General features: G+C 52.7%; 1 long non-coding RNA gene across 1 annotated transcript; it reads right to left on the reverse strand.

Moving 5' to 3' along the window:
* Positions 1 to 16,203: 16,203 nt before the first annotated feature.
* On the reverse strand, positions 16,204 to 18,948 carry LOC130262963 (uncharacterized). The gene is made up of 3 exons (XR_008842204.1): positions 18,440 to 18,948; positions 16,562 to 18,284; positions 16,204 to 16,406 (listed from the first exon to the last, which is right to left on the reverse strand). It is a non-coding gene; the product is annotated as an uncharacterized LOC130262963 (long non-coding RNA).
* Positions 18,949 to 20,035: the final 1,087 nt, after the last annotated feature.

Raw genomic sequence — 20,035 nt, forward strand, 5'->3', positions numbered from 1 at the left:
GGATGGTTTTGGGAATTTTGGGGAATTTGGGGGATTTTTTGGGGGGGAATTTTTTAGGGATTTTGGCAATTTTTGAGGATATTTTTGGGATGGTTTTGGGGTGTTTTTGGGATTTCTTGGGGGATTATTTGGGATTTTTTGGGGGATTTTTTTCAGATTTTTTATTTTAATATTTGGCGATTTTTTGGAGATACTTTTGGTAATTTTTGGGGGGTTTTTGGGTAGTTTTTTGGGGTTCTTTCTCCCCTTTGGCCGCCAGCTCCAGCTAATTTTTGGGATTTTTTTGGGGGGATATTTTTTAAAATTTTGGGGGATTTTATGGGGGGAATTTTTTTTTTTTTTTTTTTGAGTTTTGCTATTTTTGGGGATATTTTGGCGAATTTTTGTGGGTTTAGGGAATTTTTGGGGGTATTTCTGAGGGTTTTTTTGGGGTTTTTTTCTTACCTTTTGCCGCCAGCTCCAGGTGATTTTTGGGGATTTTTCTGAGGAGATTTTTGGTAATTTTGGCAAATTTTTGGGAGGTTTTTTGTAATGTGTGGGATTTTTTTGTTATTTTTAGGGGATTTTTTTTCTTTATTTTTGGGATATTTTTGGGGAATTTTTCTTGGATTTTGGGGGATTTTTGGGGAATTTTTCTAAGGATTTTTTTTTTAAATTTTTGGCGATTTTTGGGGGTATTTTTGGGGGTTTTTTGGGGTTTTTTCTCTTACCTTTGGCCGCCTGCTCCAGGTGATTTTTGGTGGTTTTTTTGAGGATATTTTTGCAATTTTTGGGACCTTTTTGGGGAATTTTATTTTTGCTTTTGGTAATTTTTGGGGATATTTTTTGATGGTTTTGGGCATTTTGGGTGGGTGTTTGGAATTTTTTGGGGGGTTTTTTGGGGATTTTTGGGGGGAAATTTTTTGGAATGTTTTGGGGAATGTTTTTGGGAATGTTTTGGGGTTTTTTGGATTTTTTTGCGGGATTATTTGGGATATTAGGGGGTTTTGGGGAATTTTTGGGGGGATTTTTTTGGGATTTTTTTATTTTTAATTTTTCGCGATTTTTTGGGGATTTTTTCTTGGGTATTTTTGGGTTTTTGTTTTTTTTTGTTTTGTCCATACATTTGGCCGCCGCTTCCACGTTTTGGGAGTTTTTTGGATAGATATTGTTGGTAATTTTTGGGGATTTTTTAAGGGGAATTATTTTTGGGTTTTTCAGGGATTTTGGGGAATATTTTTGGGATTTTTTGGGGTTTTTTTGAGGATTTTTGGGGGATTTTTGGGGGGATTTTTTTGGGAGTTTTGGGTAATTTTTGGAGGAATTTTTGGGGATTTTTTTTTTTTTTAACTTTTGGCGATATTTTGGGGATTATTTGGGGCATTTTGGGGGGATTTTGGGGGGTATTTTTCTTACCTTTGGCCGCCACTTCCACGTAGCTTTTGAGGTTTTTTGGGGGGATATTTTTGGTAATTTTGGGGGATTTTTTGGCGGGGAATTTTTTTTCGGTTTTTGGTGATTTTGGGGGATATTTTTGGGGTTTTTTTCGGGTCTTGTTGGAATTTTTGGGGGGTTTTTGGGAGATATTTTTGGGGTGTTTTTTTAGTGATAGTATGCTTAAACTCTGTGCTCAGTCAAAGACAACAGCCCGTGATGGGGACCCCTGCAGCTGACAATTATCAACACTCACCGGCTGGACCACCACCCAAAATAAAAGGGAGAAGGAGAAGGATAAAACCACAAGCCAAAAAACAGGCACGCTCTAAAAAGGCGGAGCCAAGGAGCGGCCGTGCTAAACACTTCCCAGAAACTGCTGACTGTACATGAAGGTCTAGGAGTATGTAACAAATGGATGGATTGTGAAACGTATTTACAGGGGTGTTCCCGCAGCAGGTGTGCTCATGGCAGCATGCCAAGCACCCAGCTGTTCTAACCCTTGGCTCCATGCATGTCTCCTATTGCCTTTTTTATTAAACCTTGTACTTCTCCCAGAACCGTGAACCGTGTTTTTCACACTGAGGCGTCCCCGCCCTGCCCGGATCGAGCGGGGAGCGGGGCGTGTGTGTGAACAGAGGGGAGGGTGACGCCGAGTTCTGGCTGCGAGAGCGGCCGCGGCTGCGAGCGTGGGAAGGGCGGCAGTGCTGCCGCCTTGTGGGCACAGCGCGGTACTGCATGCTGCCCTTCTCAAGATGGCGGAAGCCACTCCGTGCCGGGACCCTGCCATGTGGGACTGCGGCCACGCTCCCACTAGTCAGGATGATTTTTATTTCACTAGTCAGGATGAACCTGTACCTGTGATGCAGGCTGGAGCCTTTGCGCACCTGTGCTCAGTTCAGTTTGCTCCCTAAGACACAGGCAAGAGATTGCCATTCTCCAGTTATCACAATTATGATTTGTTTACACTAATCCCTGAAAAATCTCTATGGTGCTAGTATGATGGTGATACAAAACCAAAAGGCTGACTGCAAATTCGCATTCAGGTGAGACACACACTTTTTAGACTTGGTGCTGGTCTCCTTGCCAACAACTTCCGTTTAAAATAAAGTTGAGCCTGTTAATAATGCTAGACCAGGAATCAGGAGAATTTGATGTTATTACCAGTTCCAATATTGGCCCAAGAAGCAAACCCATAGAAGTCATTTTAATCCTTGGTACTCTCTTTCTAGTCCATTTTTACTAGTCTAAAATGTAAATTGAAGATTATTTCTAACTCCAAGACAAGGATGTGTCTGTGCAGTTAAACCTGATAAACACAGTAGATTAATATGTGGATGTGCAAGTGAAGCCTATGTAATAAAATTGTACCAAAAATCTAGAGAAAAATGCCCGTTTGCATTTCGGAACTCCAAGCCTAATTACCTGAGACATGTCTTAGCATATGTATTTTTCTTTCCTTTTTTCTTTCCTGAAAACAATAATAATAAAAACGGCCTCTTACTGCTATTTGGGGAAAGATTGCTGCACGTTGGGGATCATTTGATTAAAATGATCAGTATTTCTTCCTGTTGGAAATATAGAGAACTAAGATATAGCAATACCACACAGGGGCCAATTAGGCACATGACCGTAAAACACGAAACGATTTCGGAAATAATAAAAAAGAAATTATAAAAATTATGAAAATTAAATTTTTATTTATACTCATAAAACAACATAAAAGAAACAATACAAAATATAAAAAAGACGTTACACATAAAAAAGAACAACGCTGTCAATAAAAGACCTCAGTAAGGAAAGTGCCTAACGCAGCTCGCTCTAGCCTCGCCGTTCCACTCTTGACCTCGAAGCTGACGCTCATCCAGCTTGTCCTTGCTCAGCCGTCGCTCGGCTCCTGCCAGTGGAGGACGATGCACTCAGGCCCGACAAGCTCCAGCTCCCAAAGGGAACCGCCGCCCACCGGCCCCGCATCGAGACCCTCGCGCCAGCCCACCGCCCACAGAACCCCCAACAGCTGCCCAAAAGCCCCCAACTGCAGCTCCGCTCAGCCACCTCGACGTCCGCCAAAGTCCAACGCCGCGCTGGGAGCCGGGCCCTCTGGGCAAAAGAAGCTGGGCACAAAGCAAAGCAGCGCGCAAGAGGCTGCACCCCTGCTTACAGGGCGGCCCCAGCCGCTGCCTGCACTGCAAAATGCCCGGGACTCCAGAGCACCGGCCCCGACTTACAGGGCGGCCCTGGTCCCCGAGGCCTACGGAGGCTCCTTCTCTCCAATTCGGGCCCACTCCCCACTAACGGGGAGGGCGCTCAACGCAGGCTGCCAGCTGAAGGGCGCACAAAGGCGCCCGGACCCACAGCCTGCTTACAGGCCGGTCCGCACCCAGGGAGCCACGGAGCTCGGCCTTCCCCCAGGGCAACAGGAACCAGACTCCACAGTCAGGCAGCCCAACTCACGGCCTAAAGGCCAAGGACCCCAGGGGCCCCAGGGGCCGGGAGCCCAGCCCCGGCGACAGGGAGGGCACACGCCCGGCCCCACCACTCCTGGCCCCACGCCTCTGATAGGCTGGGGCCAGGGACACCCGCCTGATTACAGGGGGTCCCTCCAACCGCCCGCCGAGACCAGGGGGCGCACACAACCCCGCTTACGGGGCCGCCCCCCGCAGCCCGGCACCCCCCAACAAGCGCCACGGAGCACGGGCTCCGGCCTGCGCCCCGCTTAGGGGCAAAGGCCTGGGCGCAGGCGTTCCTGTCACCCGGCTAAAGCAGCCTCCCCACCTCTGCTTACAGGGCCCTGGGGCTGCTCCTGGGGAAAAAGGGACAAGCAAGTTCCTGACACGTGCCCAGGTTAAGGGGCCCGCACGCTGCCAGTTCACCAGCACAAAGGGCACCCTAGGCCCAGACCCAGGCCCTGGCTACAGGCGGGTCACGTTGCCCACGCTACCGTTAAGCGGCTTCGTGCCCTCCGCAGAAAGCAGGGGCGAGGCCAGACACTTTGTCCACGCAAGCGTTTTGGGGACCGGCTTGTGGCTGCACGGAGCTCCTCGGGCTCTCCTGGGAAGCCTAAGCTACCCTGCTCTATTTCTAAAGGGGGGCTAAAGCGCAAACGCGCCGGGCTCATTCACACCACCTAACGCAATGACAAGGGAGGGAGGGGAAGACAGTTGTCCCAGAAGAGGGAGCGAGTTCCGTGCAGCCAAAGGGCTCAAGGGAGCCACCCCCAGTGCTCAGCAGGAGACAAAAGCATCAGACCTGCACCGCACCGCACCGTGGGGAGGGCACAGGGGCCTCGACGCGCTGAGGCGCTTCAGGGCTGCTACGGGGACAAAGGCTGTGACGCGCCCCGAGTACAGGGGGTCACGCTGGCCAGGGGCCAGCAGCAGGCAGAAAGCTGCCACGGCTGGGAAAAAGCCCTGCCCCGCTTACAGGGCGGCCGGGCTGGGGGCTCGGGGAGCTCCGTTTCCCCCCTCAGGTGCAGAGAAAAGGGGCTCTCACCCTCCTTACAGGGTTGCCCCTCTCTCCAGGCAGCCAAAGGAGCACAACGGCAAAAGGCCAAGCAGAGCAAAGACGCAGCCCTGCACGCAGGGAGGTCGCCCAGCACAAGCAAAGTCAGCCGCGGCACCTTGAAGGTGCCCTGGCCGTGCCACCAAGGCCTTTTGCCCAGAGGGCCTCTCGTGCTCCTTCTTCTGCTCCGAGCTCGCTCTTGCCTTGCCGTTCCAAGCTTCTATGGACAAACTTTGGTGCAGCTCTTTACAGACTAGCCACCAAAGACAGCCCCAGCAAGGAGAACTTCTGCTGTCCACAGAGCACATTAAGGCTTTGGGGAAATTGATGTCAGCATCGGCCAGAAGAGATTTGGAGCGAGTTTTCCTTCAGGCTCTCCAGAGTGAGCCAGTCCTTGCTCTCACAGGTGGTGTCGAGGTGCAGGCTCACTGCCTTGCCCAGTGCTCACTCACCTCCCTGGCCATTGTGGCCATGCTGATCCAGCACTCCAGGACTCACCTGCTGCAGTTGGAGCTCTGGTGTCTGAGCAGTGCCACTGGGAAGTACCTGAGGAAGCACATGGAGAGCTTTCTTCCACTGTTCATGTGCATTTGCAGTGCAGAGACCTGTATGGATTCAGCCGACCTTCCGCAGGTAAAGGCACGCTGAGCCCTGCCTGATGCAGGAGGCCATTCCCTGTTCAGGATCTGCTGGCCTTAAGGGCTGGCAATCTTAACACCACAAATAAAGGTGATAAGACCTAGATGTCTGACCTCTAGTGACTGTCTTGGAAGTACCTCTGCAGCACTAAAGGTGAACAGCTGTTCTGAGGCTTGCCTGTTAGACTGAAGCCAAGTGCTCTTACAGTTACTGCTGCCCAGATTTTTCTTTTGAAGCCCTTATTTAATGCTTAGTGAATGTGGAAATCTGTCATTGTGCTTCTCCTGATTTAGTACAGGAGGTAAAACCTTTTGCTCAGGCAAGGAGAGAAGAGTGTCTGGAGCGTGCAATGTCACAACCAGATGGTTTTTGTAGAAACTGAGCTTTCACTTTTGCAGAGTCCAAAAATTTTCTTTCTAAAACAAACCTCCAGCTCTGGGCTGGCTACAGTAATGCTCATATGTAATGTCATAACCTCACAGTGCCTCATGTAGGGTGGATATTCCCGTGCAGAGCTGCCCCTTGAACGCCAGCTGTGCCAGGAACGGGCAGAGCGTCCAAGGAAGCTCAGCAGCATCGGGACAGGGACAGGCATCTGTTCCAAAGAATTGGCTATTTAAAGCCCTCATCCCCCAGCCCCACCCATGTCCCTGGGGGGCAGCTGACAGAGCTGCCTGGAGTTCAGCTGATTTAGCCCCCCTGAGCCGGGGCTCCAGGTGATATTTTCAAGCAGGAGAAGGCAGGGCCGGGGGCACTCCCGTCCCGTGCCAAGGCAGCTCCCCGTGCCCACGGGAGGACATCTCTCCCTGCAGCAGCTCAGCTCCTTTCAGGGCCTCAGCAGTGGCCTCTGCAAGTTCTTTTCCCTCAGCAAAGGGTGCACATCCCTGCCTTCAGCACACCTCCAGTGGGACCCACCTGGGAAAGCTTTCCATCCCTTCTGCACTTCCAGCTGCCTCCCTGGAAACTCCCACCTTCGTCCAAACAAAACTTCATCCCACCTGAACCTTTGATTTGAAGGCATCTCTGCAGGCTCTTGGTTGGCATTTAATAGCTGTGAGGGAAGACTGCCTTGGCTTCAGTGCTGCTGCTGCTGAACGAGGCCTCAGGCAGGAAGGGAAGGGAAGGCAATTGGGATGGACAGGACATACCTGGCAGCTGCCTGGGAGCTCTGGGAGGCTGGAACCAGGAATTGCTGTCTGAGCCCCTCTGCACACAGCCCGTGCCACCATCACCAGGACACGCCAGCTGCTCCTTGGGCTGCTTTTGGGCTGTCAGTGGCCTGTATCCAGGCTGAAGCGTCTCCAGGAACCTGCTCAGAGCAGCCCCTGGCCCGGGAGCCACGGGCAGCCCTTGAGCCGTGTCCGTGCCAGCGCCGGCCGGGCACCCAGCGCCCATCCCGGGCCGTGTGCTTGGCACGGGCAGGACACTGCAGGCACAGCCCCTGCCCCGAGGGCCCAAGGACAAGAGGTGCTGGATGCCTTTCGGGGACTCCTGGCCTCGTCCTGCCCCCCATTCCCCGCAGCTGGGACACACAGAAACAACAAGGAGCATTGCTGGCAGTGAGTGGGAGGCACTGAGGCCTCTGTGCAGCTCTGGGCCACAAAAGCAGCCCCAGCTTCAGCAGCTGCTTCATTTGGGCAACACTCACCTGCAGGAAATGCCATCTGCCACTCTCCAGAAGAACTCAGGTCACGCAGCAAGGGAAGCCTCAGAACCTGTCCTGCTCACTTCTCCCTACAAAGAGACATGGCAAGAGCAAATCTACAGCTGCTGGGTAAATCCTGGAAAGGGCAGGAAAATCAGGGGATGGGAAGATGCGGTGCTGTCATGCCAGCTGCCAGCCAGTTCTACCCTACAGCCGTGGCAGGGGCTGGTGTGTAAAGCAGCTTTAGCAGAATAGAAGGAGCTGCAGTTTCCTTGCTGGAGCCAAGGATTCCCAGCCTTGGGAGTTTCACACCTGTGATGCAGAGGGCTCAGTCAGTCGGAGCACAGTCCAGGTAGTGCCAAGGTTGTGAGTTCAATTCTCCCACGGGCCGTGTCCTCGAGAGTCGGATTTTAGGAACCCTCTCAATCCCAGTATATCCTGTGACCTGGAAGTAAAGGGGAAAAGCCGCAACCGAGCTTTAATAAAAGAGGTTTTGCCATTGCAGAGCTTCTTGGAGTTGCAAAGCAAGGGAGAGGGGGAGCATCCCATCTGGCAGGTGAATGAGAAACAGCCCGAGCGGAACCGTGCCCGGCCCCGCCGAGCGGCTCCTCCCGCGCCTCAGCCCCGCTCGTTCCGCAGGGGTGCGCGGGCAGCAGCCCCGGAGCTGTGCGCGCACGGGAACGGGGAGCCGGGCGCTGCTCCGCGCTCAGGGCTGCGGGGCCTCCGCAAGACGGGGGCACCGGGAGCGCCGGGATTTGGGGCTCCAGGGCTGGCACGGCGGCCCCCGCGCCCCGGCCGGGTCCAGCCGCTCCGGCTCTCCGGCCTTTATTATGCGGCGCCCCGAACCCCGCTGGGCGGGGGAAAGAGGAAAAGCGGGCACGGAGGATGGGAATGGGGGGCAGACGGGGCGGGCGGGGTGGGTGACCAAGTACCGAGGGCGGGGGGTACCGGGGTGTGCGGGGCAGCGGGGACAGGGAGGGGGTTGCTGGGGGGGGAATGGGAGAGTGGAGGAAGGAGGGGAGGATTGAAGGAGGGGAATGGGAGCAGGGAGAGGGAATGGGGGGCCCAGGGTTGGGGGGAAGGAAGGGTAGAAGCAGGAGCAGGAGGAGAAAGGAATAGAACAGGGTAGGGTAGGGTGTGTATAGGTAGTGGGGGGCGGATGGGAGGGAACAGCGGGAAACAGCCAGGGAGAAGGGACGGAGAGCAGGGACGCAGGGATGAGAGGAGCAGGGAGGGCTCGGGCTGCGGAGGGAAGCGGGACGGGGAGGGAAAGGCCGGGGGCGGAGAGGGACGGGGGACCCAGGAGGGGAACAGGAGAGGGGAGCGGGGTAGGGACAGGAGAGGGAGAATGGGGGGGACAGGTTGGGGGAGGGGAGAAAGAAAAGAAAAGGAACACGGGGAGGAGGGAGGAAAGGTAGAGAGAGAAACAGGAGGAGAGGCCAAAGGGGAGGGAAAGAGTCGGTTTGAGGAGGAGAGAGAAAGGCGGGAAAGGGAGAAAAAGAAGGGGAACACGAGGAGGAGGAAGGAGGGGGAGAGGGTTTGAGAGAAGGGAAAGCAGAAATCCAACCAGTCCCTGTGCGCGGAGCTCCAACGCAGCCACACGTCCGCAGCGAGCTCAGCCTGAGCAAATGGCGGCCGAGCCCATTACCTGGAGTTCAATCACCTCGGCCACGCTCCGCGCAGCCGCACCGAGACCCCGCGCACCTTTGCCGGGCTCGGCCCCGCCCCTGGATCACCTCACGGCCCCGCACCTGGATCCCCGCCGGGTACCGCCGTGGGTACCGCCCCCGGTACCGCCCCCGGTACCTTCTCCGGCAGGACAGGACCCCGGCAGAGAAAGGCGTCCCCGCAGCCGCCTGTCGGCGCCTGCGGCGCCGCTGAGCCCACAGCCCGTGTCCGCACTCTCGGAAACGCCGCAGAAAATCGCGCCGCGGCGATCGGTGTCGGCGTCGCGCGCAGGCAGCCCCCAAAACACACTGAGGTCCTTGTTTTCCCGCCCTTTCTGCCGCCATATATAGAAGGTCAGGCGAGTACCGGCCGAGCCGCCATCTTGAGAGTGGCAAGCAGTAACTTCCGCCCTTCGCTGCTGCCATCTTTAGTACTGGCAGAGGCCACTTCCGGCCCGGCTGCCATCTTTGTTGTGGTACCCGTAACGCCTCTCACCATCTCAATTTCTAATTCGCCTGCCTGAATCCGGCAACGACGCCGAAAAGAGCTCCGGCCGACGCTGGAGCGGCGGCAGGCACGGGCGGGGATGCTTGTCTCGGCCGGGCTCCTGCCGCAAGCGGCATCCGCAGCGTGGCGGCAGTCCTACAGGGCAGCGTCCCGGCACGCGCTCGCTCCCATCATCGGAAGGGCACGCGCGCAGCACCGCGCTGTGCCCACAAGGCGGCAGCACTGCCAGGGGCCGGCTCAGGGCTGGCTGCAGTACCAGACTCTGTCCACAAGGCGGCAGCACTGCCGCCCTTCCCACGCTCGCAGCCACGGCCGCTCTCGCAGCCCGAACTCGGCGTCACCCTCCCCTCTATTCACACACAACCCCCGCTCCCCGCTCGATCCGCCAGCGATAGCGGGGGCGCCGCTGCAATCCGGATCTCCGGCGAGGAGAACAGCATTGCTGCCCTGCCGGATTGAGAAATCCGATTCCTTGCAGAGATTGAGGGGATAGGGAGCTCAGCCTTAGGCTGGGTTTTGGCAGCGGCAATCGGGTGAGGAGGGGAGAGGGGAGCTGCTCGGCAGCGGCTGCAGTACCGCGCTGTGCCCACAAGGCGGCGTTAGCGGCGGGTGCGCAGCCAGGGCTGGGGCGGGGCAGGGGCGGGGCCGGGGGAGCGTCCCAGGGGATGGAACGAAGAGGGACAGGGTCAGCGCTGGGCTAAACCCCCAGAACCCCCTAAAAAAACCCCAAAATTAAAAAAAAAAATTAAAAATCCAATAAAAACTTTAAAAAAATCCCATCAAAATACCTTAAAGCAACCTTAAAACCCCCCAAAACACCCCAAAACCCCTTTAAAAACGGGGGACGGGGCCACGTGACACCCCAGGCAGTTACGAAGCCCAAGGGGCGGGGTTGGGTTTAGGGTGCATTGCTCTGGGCCTGAGCAATCGAGCCGAGAGAGATCGATCGGCAGGCATCACGAGTAGATCGCCGAGCAATCGATCGGCAGGCATCACGAGTCGATCGCCGAGCAATCGATCGGCAGGCATCACGAGTCGATCGCCGAGCAATCGATCGGCAGGCATCACTAATCGATCGCCGAGCAATCGATCGGCAGGCATCACGAGTCGATCGCCGAGCAATCGATCGGCAAGCATCACTAATCGATCGCCGAGCAATCGATCGGAAGGCATCACGAGTCGATCGTCGAGCAATCGATCGGTAGGCATCGATTTTTTGGGGATTTTTTGCGGAGTTTTTGGGGAATTTTTGGGGGATTTTGGTAACTTTTGCGGACATTTTTGGGGTTTTTTTTGGTCATTTTTTTCCTCCTTTGGCTGCCAGGTTATGGGGATTTTGGGGGATTTTTTGGGGTGTTTCTAGTGGATTTTTTTGGGATATTTTTGGGGGTTTTGGTAAATTTAGGGGATTTTTTGGGGGGTATTCTTGGGGTATTTTTGGGATTTTTTGGTTTTTTTTTTTTTCCTTACCTTTGGCTTCCTGCTCCAAGTGGTTTTTGGAGTTTCTTTTGGGGATATTATTGGTAATTTTTTGAGATTTTTTGGGAGAACTTTTTTGGAGGAATTTTTTTTTGGGATTTTGGTAATTTTTGGGGATATTTTTGGGATGGTTTTTTGGGGTTTTTTGAGGTTTTTTTTTTAATTTTGGGGGCATTTTTTGGGATTTCTGGTGGCTTTGGGGAATTTTTGGGGGAATTTTTTTGTTTGTTTTGTTTTGTTTTGTTTTTTTTTTTGCGTTTTTTGTGGTTTTTTTTCTTACCTTTGGCCGCCAGCTCCAGGTGATTTTTGGGGTTTTTTGGAGGATATTTCTGGTAATTTTTTGGGAATTTTTTTGGATTTTGGTAATTTTGGGGGGTTTTGTGGTAATTTTTTTGATTTTTGGGAATTTTTTTGGGGTATTTTTGGGGGGAATTTTTTGGGAATTTTTTTGGGGTTTTAGGGAATTTTTTCGGGGATGTTTTAGGGAAATTTTTGGGAATATTTATGAGGATTTTTTAAAATTTGGGCTTTTTTAGGATTTTATGGGAATTTTTGGGGATTTTTGGGGATTTTTGGGGGATTTTTGGTGGGTTTTTGGAACTTTTTTGGGAATTCTTTCGGAAAATATTTCTGGTAATTTTTGGGGGATTTTTGGGGTTGATTTTGGGGTATTTTTGAGAAAATTTTTTTGGATTTTTGGGGATATTTTTGGGATGGTTTTTTTGGGTTTTTTGGGGTTTTTGGGGGGATTTTTTGGGATTTTTGGATGGTTTTGCTAAGTTTTTTGGGGGGGATTTTTCTGGGGATAATTTTATTTTTTTAATTTTTGGCGATTTTTTAAATTATTTTTTTGGTAATTTTTTGGGGTTTTTGGGTAGTTTTTTTGGGTTCTTCCTCCCCTTTGGCCCCCAGCTGCCGCTGATTTTTGGGATTTTTTGGGGGAATATTTTGTCAAATTTTTGGGGATTTTTGGGGATTTTTTTTTGGAAATTATTTTTGGGCTTTTGGTAATTTTTGGGACACTTTTGGGATGTTTTTTGGGGTTTTTTTGAGGTTTTTTGGGGAATATTTGGGAGATTTTTTTGGGGGTTTTGGGAATTATTTGGGGAATATTTGGGGGACTTTTTTTTTTTTTTTTTTTTTTTTTTTTTTTTTAATTTTTGGGGATTTTTTTGGGATTTTTTTGGGAGGATTTTGGGAGTTTTTTCTTTCCTTTGTCCACGATTTCCACGTGGTTTTGGGGTTTTTTGGGGGGGATATTTTTGGTAATTTTTGGGGATTTTTGAGGGGGTGAATTTTTTTCGGGTTTTTGGCAATTTTGGGGGATATTTTTGGGATTTTTGGGGGGTTTTTAGGATATTTTTGGTAATTTTTAGGGATTTTGGGGGAAGTTTTTTTGGGATTTTTGGTAATTTTTCTGGATATTTTTTGGGAGATTTTGGGTGTTTTTTGGGTAGTTTTTGGGGTTATCTTCTCTCCTTTTCCTGCCAGCTCCAGGTGGTTTTTTGATAATTTTTGGGGTATTTTTGGTAATTTTTTGGGTATATTTTTTGAGTGGTTTTGGGGTTTTTTGGGGGGTTTTTGGAAATTTTTTGGGGATATGTTTGGGGTATATTTTTAGGGTGTTTTTGGCTATTTTTTGGGGTTTTTTTCCTCACTTTTAGTGGCCAGGTCCAGGTGATTTTTGGGGTTTTTTGGGGGGATATTTTTGGTAATTTTTAGGGATTTTTGGGGATTTTTTGAGGGATTTTTTTGGGGAATGTTTGGGGTATTTTTTTTGGGTAATTTTTTGGGGGTTTTTTGGGGGATATTTTTGGGATGGTTTTGGGTGGTATTTTGGGGATTTTTAGGGTTTTTTTGTTATTTTGGGGGGCTTTGGGGACTTTTTTGGGGGAATTTTTTTGGAATTGTTTTGGGATTTTTTTGAGATATTTTTGGGGATTTTTGGGTGGTTTTTTTTCACCTTTGGCTGCCAGCTTATGGTGATTTTGGGGGGTTTTTTGGGAATTTTTTGGGGGGGTTTGGGTAATTTTAGGGGGCTTTTTGGGGAATTTTTTGGGGGTTTTGGGGAATTTACTTTGAAGTTTTTGCGGATATTTAGGGATTTTTTTTGAAGTTTTGGGGACATTTTTGGGGTATTTTTTTGGGTTTTTTCTTACCTTTGCGTACCAGGTTACGGCAATTTTGGAGGATTTTTGGGGGTGTTTCTAGAGGACTTTTTGGGGGTGTTTTGGTAATTTTAGGGGATTTTTTGGGGAGTATTCTTTGGGTATTTTTGGGATTTTTTGGGGGGTTTTTTTTCTTAACTTTGGCCGACAGCTCCAGGTGGTTTTTGGGGTTTTTTTTAGGGATGGTTTTGGGAATTTTGGGGAATTTGGGGGGATTTTTTGGGGGGGAATTTTTTAGGGATTTTGGCAATTTTTGAGGATATTTTTGGGATGGTTTTGGGGTGTTTTTGGGATTTCTTGGGGGATTAGTTTGGGATTTTTGGGGGGATTTTTTTCAGATTTTTTATTTTAATATTTGGCGATTTTTTGGAGATACTTTTGGTAATTTTTGGGGGGTTTTTGGGTAGTTTTTTGGGGTTCTTTCTCCCCTTTGCCGCCAGCTCCAGCTAATTTTTGGGATTTTTTTGGGGGGATATTTTTTAAAATTTTGGGGGATTTTATGGGGGGAATTTTTTTTTTTTTTTTTGAGTTTTGCTATTTTTGGGGATATTTTGGCGAATTTTTGTCGGTTTAGGGAATTTTTCGGGGGTATTTCTGAGGGTTTTTTTGGGGTTTTTTTCTTACCTTTTGCCGCCAGCTCCAGGTGATTTTTGGGGATTTTTCTGAGGAGATTTTTGGTAATTTTGGCAAATTTTTGGGAGGTTTTTTGTAATGTGTGGGATTATTTTGGGATTTTTAGGAGATTTTTTTCTTTATTTTTGGGGATATTTTTGGGGAATTTTTCTAAGGATTTTTTTCTTTTTAATTTTTGGCGATTTTTTGGCGATTTTTGGGGGTATTTTTGGGGGTTTTTTGGGGTTTTTTCTCTTACCTTTGGCCGCCTGCTCCAGTGATTTTTGGTGGCTTTTTTGGAGGATATTTTTGGCAATTTTTGGGACCTTTTTGGGGGAATTTTATTTTGCTTTTGGTAATTTTTGGGGATATTTTTTGATGGTTTTGGGGATTTTGGGTGGGTGTTTGGAATTTTTTGGGGGGTTTTTGGGGATTTTTGGGGGGAAATTTTTTGGAATGTTTTGGGGAATGTTTTTGGGAATGTTTTGGGGTTTTTTGGGATTTTTTTCGGGATTATTTGGGATCTTAGGGGGTTTTGGGGAATTTTTGGGGGGATTTTCTTTGGGATTTTTTTATTTTTAATTTTTCGCGATTTTTTGGGGATTTTTTCTTGGGTATTTTTGGTTTTTTTTTTTTTTTTTTTGTCCATACATTTGGCCGCCGCTTCCACGTTTTGGGAGTTTTTTGGATAGATATTTTTGGTAATTTTTGGGGATTTTTAAGGGGAATTATTTTTGGGTTTTTCGGGGATTTTGGGGAATATTTTTGGGATTTTTTTGGGGTTTTTTTGAGGATTTTGGGGGTATTTTTCTTACCTTTGGCCACCACTTCCACGTAGCTTTTGAGGATTTTTGGGGGGATCTTTTTGGTAATTTTGGGGGATTTTTTGGCGGGGAATTTTTTTTCGGTTTTTGGTGATTTTGGAGGATATTTTTGGGGTTTTTTTCGGGTCTTGTTGGAATTTTTGGGGGGGTTTTTGGGAGATATTTTTGGGGTGTTTTTTTAGTGATAGTATGCTTAAACTCTGTGCTCAGTCAAAGACAACAGCCCGTGATGGGGACCCCTGCAGCTGACAATTATCAACACTCACCGGCTGGACCACCACCCAAAATAAAAGGGAGAAGGAGAAGGATAAAACCACAAGCCAAAAAACAGGCACGCTCTAAAAAGGCGGAGCCAAGGAGCGGCCGTGCTAAACACTTCCCAGAAACTGCTGACTGTACATGAAGGTCTAGGAGTATGTAACAAATGGATGGATTGTGAAACGTATTTACAGGGGTGTTCCCGCAGCAGGTGTGCTCATGGCAGCATGCCAAGCACCCAGCTGTTCTAACCCTTGGCTCCATGCATGTCTCCTATTGCCTTTTTTATTAAACCTTGTACTTCTCCCAGAACCGTGAACCGTGTTTTTCACACTGAGGCGTCCCCGCCCTGCCCGGATCGAGCGGGGAGCGGGGGCTGTGTGTGAACAGAGGGGAGGGTGACGCCGAGTTCGGGCTGCGAGCGTGGGAAGGGCGGCAGTGCTGCCGCCTTGTGGGCACAGCGCGGTACTGCAGCCACCCCCGAGCCGGCGCCCTGGCAGTGCTGCCGCCTTGTGGGCACAGCGCGGTACTGCATGCTGCCCTTCTCAAGATGGCGGAAGCCACTCCGTGCCGGGACCCTGCCATGTGGGACTGCGGCCACGCTCCCACTAGTCAGGATGATTTTTATTTCACTAGTCAGGATGAACCTGTACCTGTGATGCAGGCTGGAGCCTTTGCGCACCTGTGCTCAGTTCAGTTTGCTCCCTAAGACACAGGCAAGAGATTGTCATTCTCCAGTTATCACAATTATGATTTGTTTACACTAAACCCTGAAAAATCTCTATGGTGCTATATGATGGTGATACAAAACCAAAAGGCTGACTGCAAATTCGCATTCAGGTGAGACACACACTTTTTAGACTTGGTGCTGGTCTCCTTGCCAACAACTTCCGTTTAAAATAAAGTTGAGCCTGTTAATAATGCTAGACCAGGAATCAGGAGAATTTGATGTTATTACCAGTTCCAATATTGGCCCAAGAAGCAAACCCATAGAAGTCATTTTAATCCTTGGTACTCTCTTTCTAGTCCATTTTTACTAGTCTAAAATGTAAATTGAAGATTATTTCTAACTCCAAGACAAGGATGTGTCTGTGCAGTTAAACCTGATAAACACAGTAGATTAATATGTGGATGTGCAAGTGAAGCCTATGTAATAAAATTGTACCAAAAATCTAGAGAAAAATGCCCGTTTGCATTTCGGAACTCCAAGCCTAATTACCTGAGACATGTCTTAGCATATGTATTTTTCTTTCCTTTTTTCTTTCCTGAAAACAATAATAATAAAAACGGCCTCTTACTGCTATTTGGGGAAAGATTGCTGCACGTTGGGGATCATTTGATTAAAATGATCAGTATTTCTTCCTGTTGGAAATATAGAGAACTAAGATATAGCAATACCACACAGGGGCCAATTGGGCACATGACCATAAAACACAAAACGATCTTGGGAAATAATAAAAAAGAAATTATAAAAATTATGAAAATTAAATTTTTATTTATATTCATAAAACAACATAAAAGAAACAATACAAAATATAAAAAAGACGTTATACATAAAAAAGAACAACGCTGTCAATAAAAGACCTCAGTAAGGAAAGTGCCTAACGCAGCTCGCTCTAGCCTCGCCGTTCCACTCTTGACCTCGAAGCTGACGCTCATCCAGCTTGTCCTTGCCCGGCCGTCGCTCGGCTCCTGCCAGTGGAGGACGATGCACTCAGGCCCGACAAGCTCCAGCTCCCAAAGGGAACCGCCGCCCACCGGCCCCGCATCGAGACCCTCGCGCCAGCCCACCGCCCACAGAACCCCCCAACAGCTGCCCAAAAGCCCCCAACTGCAGCTCCGCTCACCACCTCGACGTCCGCCAAAGTCCAACGCCGCGCTGGGAGCCGGGCCCTCTGGGCAAAAGAAGCTGGGCACAAAGCAAAGCAGCGCGCAAGAGGCTGCACCCCTGCTTACAGGGCGGCCCCAGCCGCTGCCTGCACTGCAAAATGCCCGGGACTCCAGAGCACCGGCCCCGACTTACAGGGCGGCCCTGGTCCCCGAGGCCTACGGAGGCTCCTTCTCTCCAATTCGGGCCCACTCCCCACTAACGGGGAGGGCGCTCAACGCAGGCTGCCAGCTGAAGGGCGCACAAAGGCGCCCGGACCCACAGCCTGCTTACAGGCCGGTCCGCACCCAGGGAGCCACGGAGCTCGGCCTTCCCCCAGGGCAACAGGAACCAGACTCCACAGTCAGGCAGCCCAACTCACGGCCTAAAGGCCAAGGACCCCAGGGGCCCCAGGGGCCGGGAGCCCAGCCCCGGCGACAGGGAGGGCACACGCCCGGCCCCACCACTCCTGGCCCCACGCCTCTGATAGGCTGGGGCCAGGGACACCCGCCTGATTACAGGGGGTCCCTCCAACCGCCCGCCGAGACCAGGGGGCGCACACAACCCCGCTTACGGGGCCGCCCCCCGCAGCCCGGCACCCCCCAACAAGCGCCACGGAGCACGGGCTCCGGCCTGCGCCCCGCTTAGGGGCAAAGGCCCGGGCGCAGGCGTTCCTGTCACCCGGCTAAAGCAGCCTCCCCACCTCTGCTTACAGGGCCCTGGGGCTGCTCCTGGGGAAAAAGGGACAAGCAAGTTCCTGACACGTGCCCAGGTTAAGGGGCCCGCACGCTGCCAGTTCACCAGCACAAAGGGCACCCTAGGCCCAGACCCAGGCCCTGGCTACAGGCGGGTCACGTTGCCCACGCTACCGTTAAGCGGCTTCGTGCCCTCCGCAGAAAGCAGGGGCGAGGCCAGACACTTTGTCCACGCAAGCGTTTTGGGGACCGGCTTGTGGCTGCACGGAGCTCCTCGGGCTCTCCTGGGAAGCCTAAGCTACCCTGCTCTATTTCTAAAGGGGGGCTAAAGCGCAAACGCGCCGGGCTCATTCACACCACCTAACGCAATGACAAGGGAGGGAGGGGAAGACAGTTGTCCCAGAAGAGGGAGCGAGTCCCGTGCAGCCAAAGGGCTCAAGGGAGCCACCCCCAGTGCTCAGCAGGAGACAAAAGCATCAGACCTGCACCGCACCGCACCGTGGGGAGGGCACAGGGGCCTCGACGCGCTGAGGCGCTTCAGGGCTGCTACGGGGACAAAGGCTGTGACGCGCCCCGAGTACAGGGGGTAACGCTGGCCAGGGGCCAGCAGCAGGCAGAAAGCTGCCACGGCTGGGAAAAAGCCCTGCCCCGCTTACAGGGCGGCCGGGCTGGGGGCTCGGGGAGCTCCGTTTCCCCCCTCAGGTGCAGAGAAAAGGGGCTCTCACCCTCCTTACAGGGTTGCCCCTCTCTCCAGGCAGCCAAAGGAGCACAACGGCAAAAGGCCAAGCAGAGCAAAGACGCAGCCCTGCACGCAGGGAGGTCGCCCAGCACAAGCAAAGTCAGCCGCGGCACCTTGAAGGTGCCCTGGCCGTGCCACCAAGGCCTTTTGCCCAGAGGGCCTCTCGTGCTCCTTCTTCTGCTCCGAGCTCGCTCTTGCCTCGCCGTTCCACTCTTGACCTCGAAGCTGACGCTCATCCAGCTTGTCCTTGCCCGGCCGTCGCTCGGCTCCTGCCAGTGGAGGACGATGCACTCAGGCCCGACAAGCTCCAGCTCCCAAAGGGAACCGCCGCCCACCGGCCCCGCATCGAGACCCTCGCGCCAGCCCACCGCCCACAGAACCCCCCAACAGCTGCCCAAAAGCCCCCAACTGCAGCTCCGCTCACCACCTCGACGTCCGCCAAAGTCCAACGCCGCGCTGGGAGCCGGGCCCTCTGGGCAAAAGAAGCTGGGCACAAAGCAAAGCAGCGCGCAAGAGGCTGCACCCCTGCTTACAGGGCGGCCCCAGCCGCTGCCTGCACTGCAAAATGCCCGGGACTCCAGAGCACCGGCCCCGACTTACAGGGCGGCCCTGGTCCCCGAGGCCTACGGAGGCTCCTTCTCTCCAATTCGGGCCCACTCCCCACTAACGGGGAGGGCGCTCAACGCAGGCTGCCAGCTGAAGGGCGCACAAAGGCGCCCGGACCCACAGCCTGCTTACAGGCCGGTCCGCACCCAGGGAGCCACGGAGCTCGGCCTTCCCCCAGGGCAACAGGAACCAGACTCCACAGTCAGGCAGCCCAACTCACGGCCTAAAGGCCAAGGACCCCAGGGGCCCCAGGGGCCGGGAGCCCAGCCCCGGCGACAGGGAGGGCACACGCCCGGCCCCACCACTCCTGGCCCCACGCCTCTGATAGGCTGGGGCCAGGGACACCCGCCTGATTACAGGGGGTCCCTCCAACCGCCCGCCGAGACCAGGGGGCGCACACAACCCCGCTTACGGGGCCGCCCCCCGCAGCCCGGCACCCCCCAACAAGCGCCACGGAGCACGGGCTCCGGCCTGCGCCCCGCTTAGGGGCAAAGGCCCGGGCGCAGGCGTTCCTGTCACCCGGCTAAAGCAGCCTCCCCACCTCTGCTTACAGGGCCCTGGGGCTGCTCCTGGGGAAAAAGGGACAAGCAAGTTCCTGACACGTGCCCAGGTTAAGGGGCCCGCACGCTGCCAGTTCACCAGCACAAAGGGCACCCTAGGCCCAGACCCAGGCCCTGGCTACAGGCGGGTCACGTTGCCCACGCTACCGTTAAGCGGCTTCGTGCCCTCCGCAGAAAGCAGGGGCGAGGCCAGACACTTTGTCCACGCAAGCGTTTTGGGGACCGGCTTGTGGCTGCACGGAGCTCCTCGGGCTCTCCTGGGAAGCCTAAGCTACCCTGCTCTATTTCTAAAGGGGGGCTAAAGCGCAAACGCGCCGGGCTCATTCACACCACCTAACGCAATGACAAGGGAGGGAGGGGAAGACAGTTGTCCCAGAAGAGGGAGCGAGTTCCCGTGCAGCCAAAGGGCTCAAGGGAGCCACCCCCAGTGCTCAGCAGGAGACAAAAGCATCAGACCTGCACCGCACCGCACCGTGGGGAGGGCACAGGGGCCTCGACGCGCTGAGGCGCTTCAGGGCTGCTACGGGGACAAAGGCTGTGACGCGCCCCGAGTACAGGGGGTAACGCTGGCCAGGGGCCAGCAGCAGGCAGAAAGCTGCCACGGCTGGGAAAAAGCCCTGCCCCGCTTACAGGGCGGCCGGGCTGGGGGCTCGGGGAGCTCCGTTTCCCCCCTCAGGTGCAGAGAAAAGGGGCTCTCACCCTCCTTACAGGGTTGCCCCTCTCTCCAGGCAGCCAAAGGAGCACAACGGCAAAAGGCCAAGCAGAGCAAAGACGCAGCCCTGCACGCAGGGAGGTCGCCCAGCACAAGCAAAGTCAGCCGCGGCACCTTGAAGGTGCCCTGGCCGTGCCACCAA

This window comes from Oenanthe melanoleuca, chromosome 25 (genome assembly GCF_029582105.1).
Source record: "Oenanthe melanoleuca isolate GR-GAL-2019-014 chromosome 25, OMel1.0, whole genome shotgun sequence".
Lineage (NCBI taxonomy): Eukaryota > Metazoa > Chordata > Aves > Passeriformes > Muscicapidae > Oenanthe > Oenanthe melanoleuca.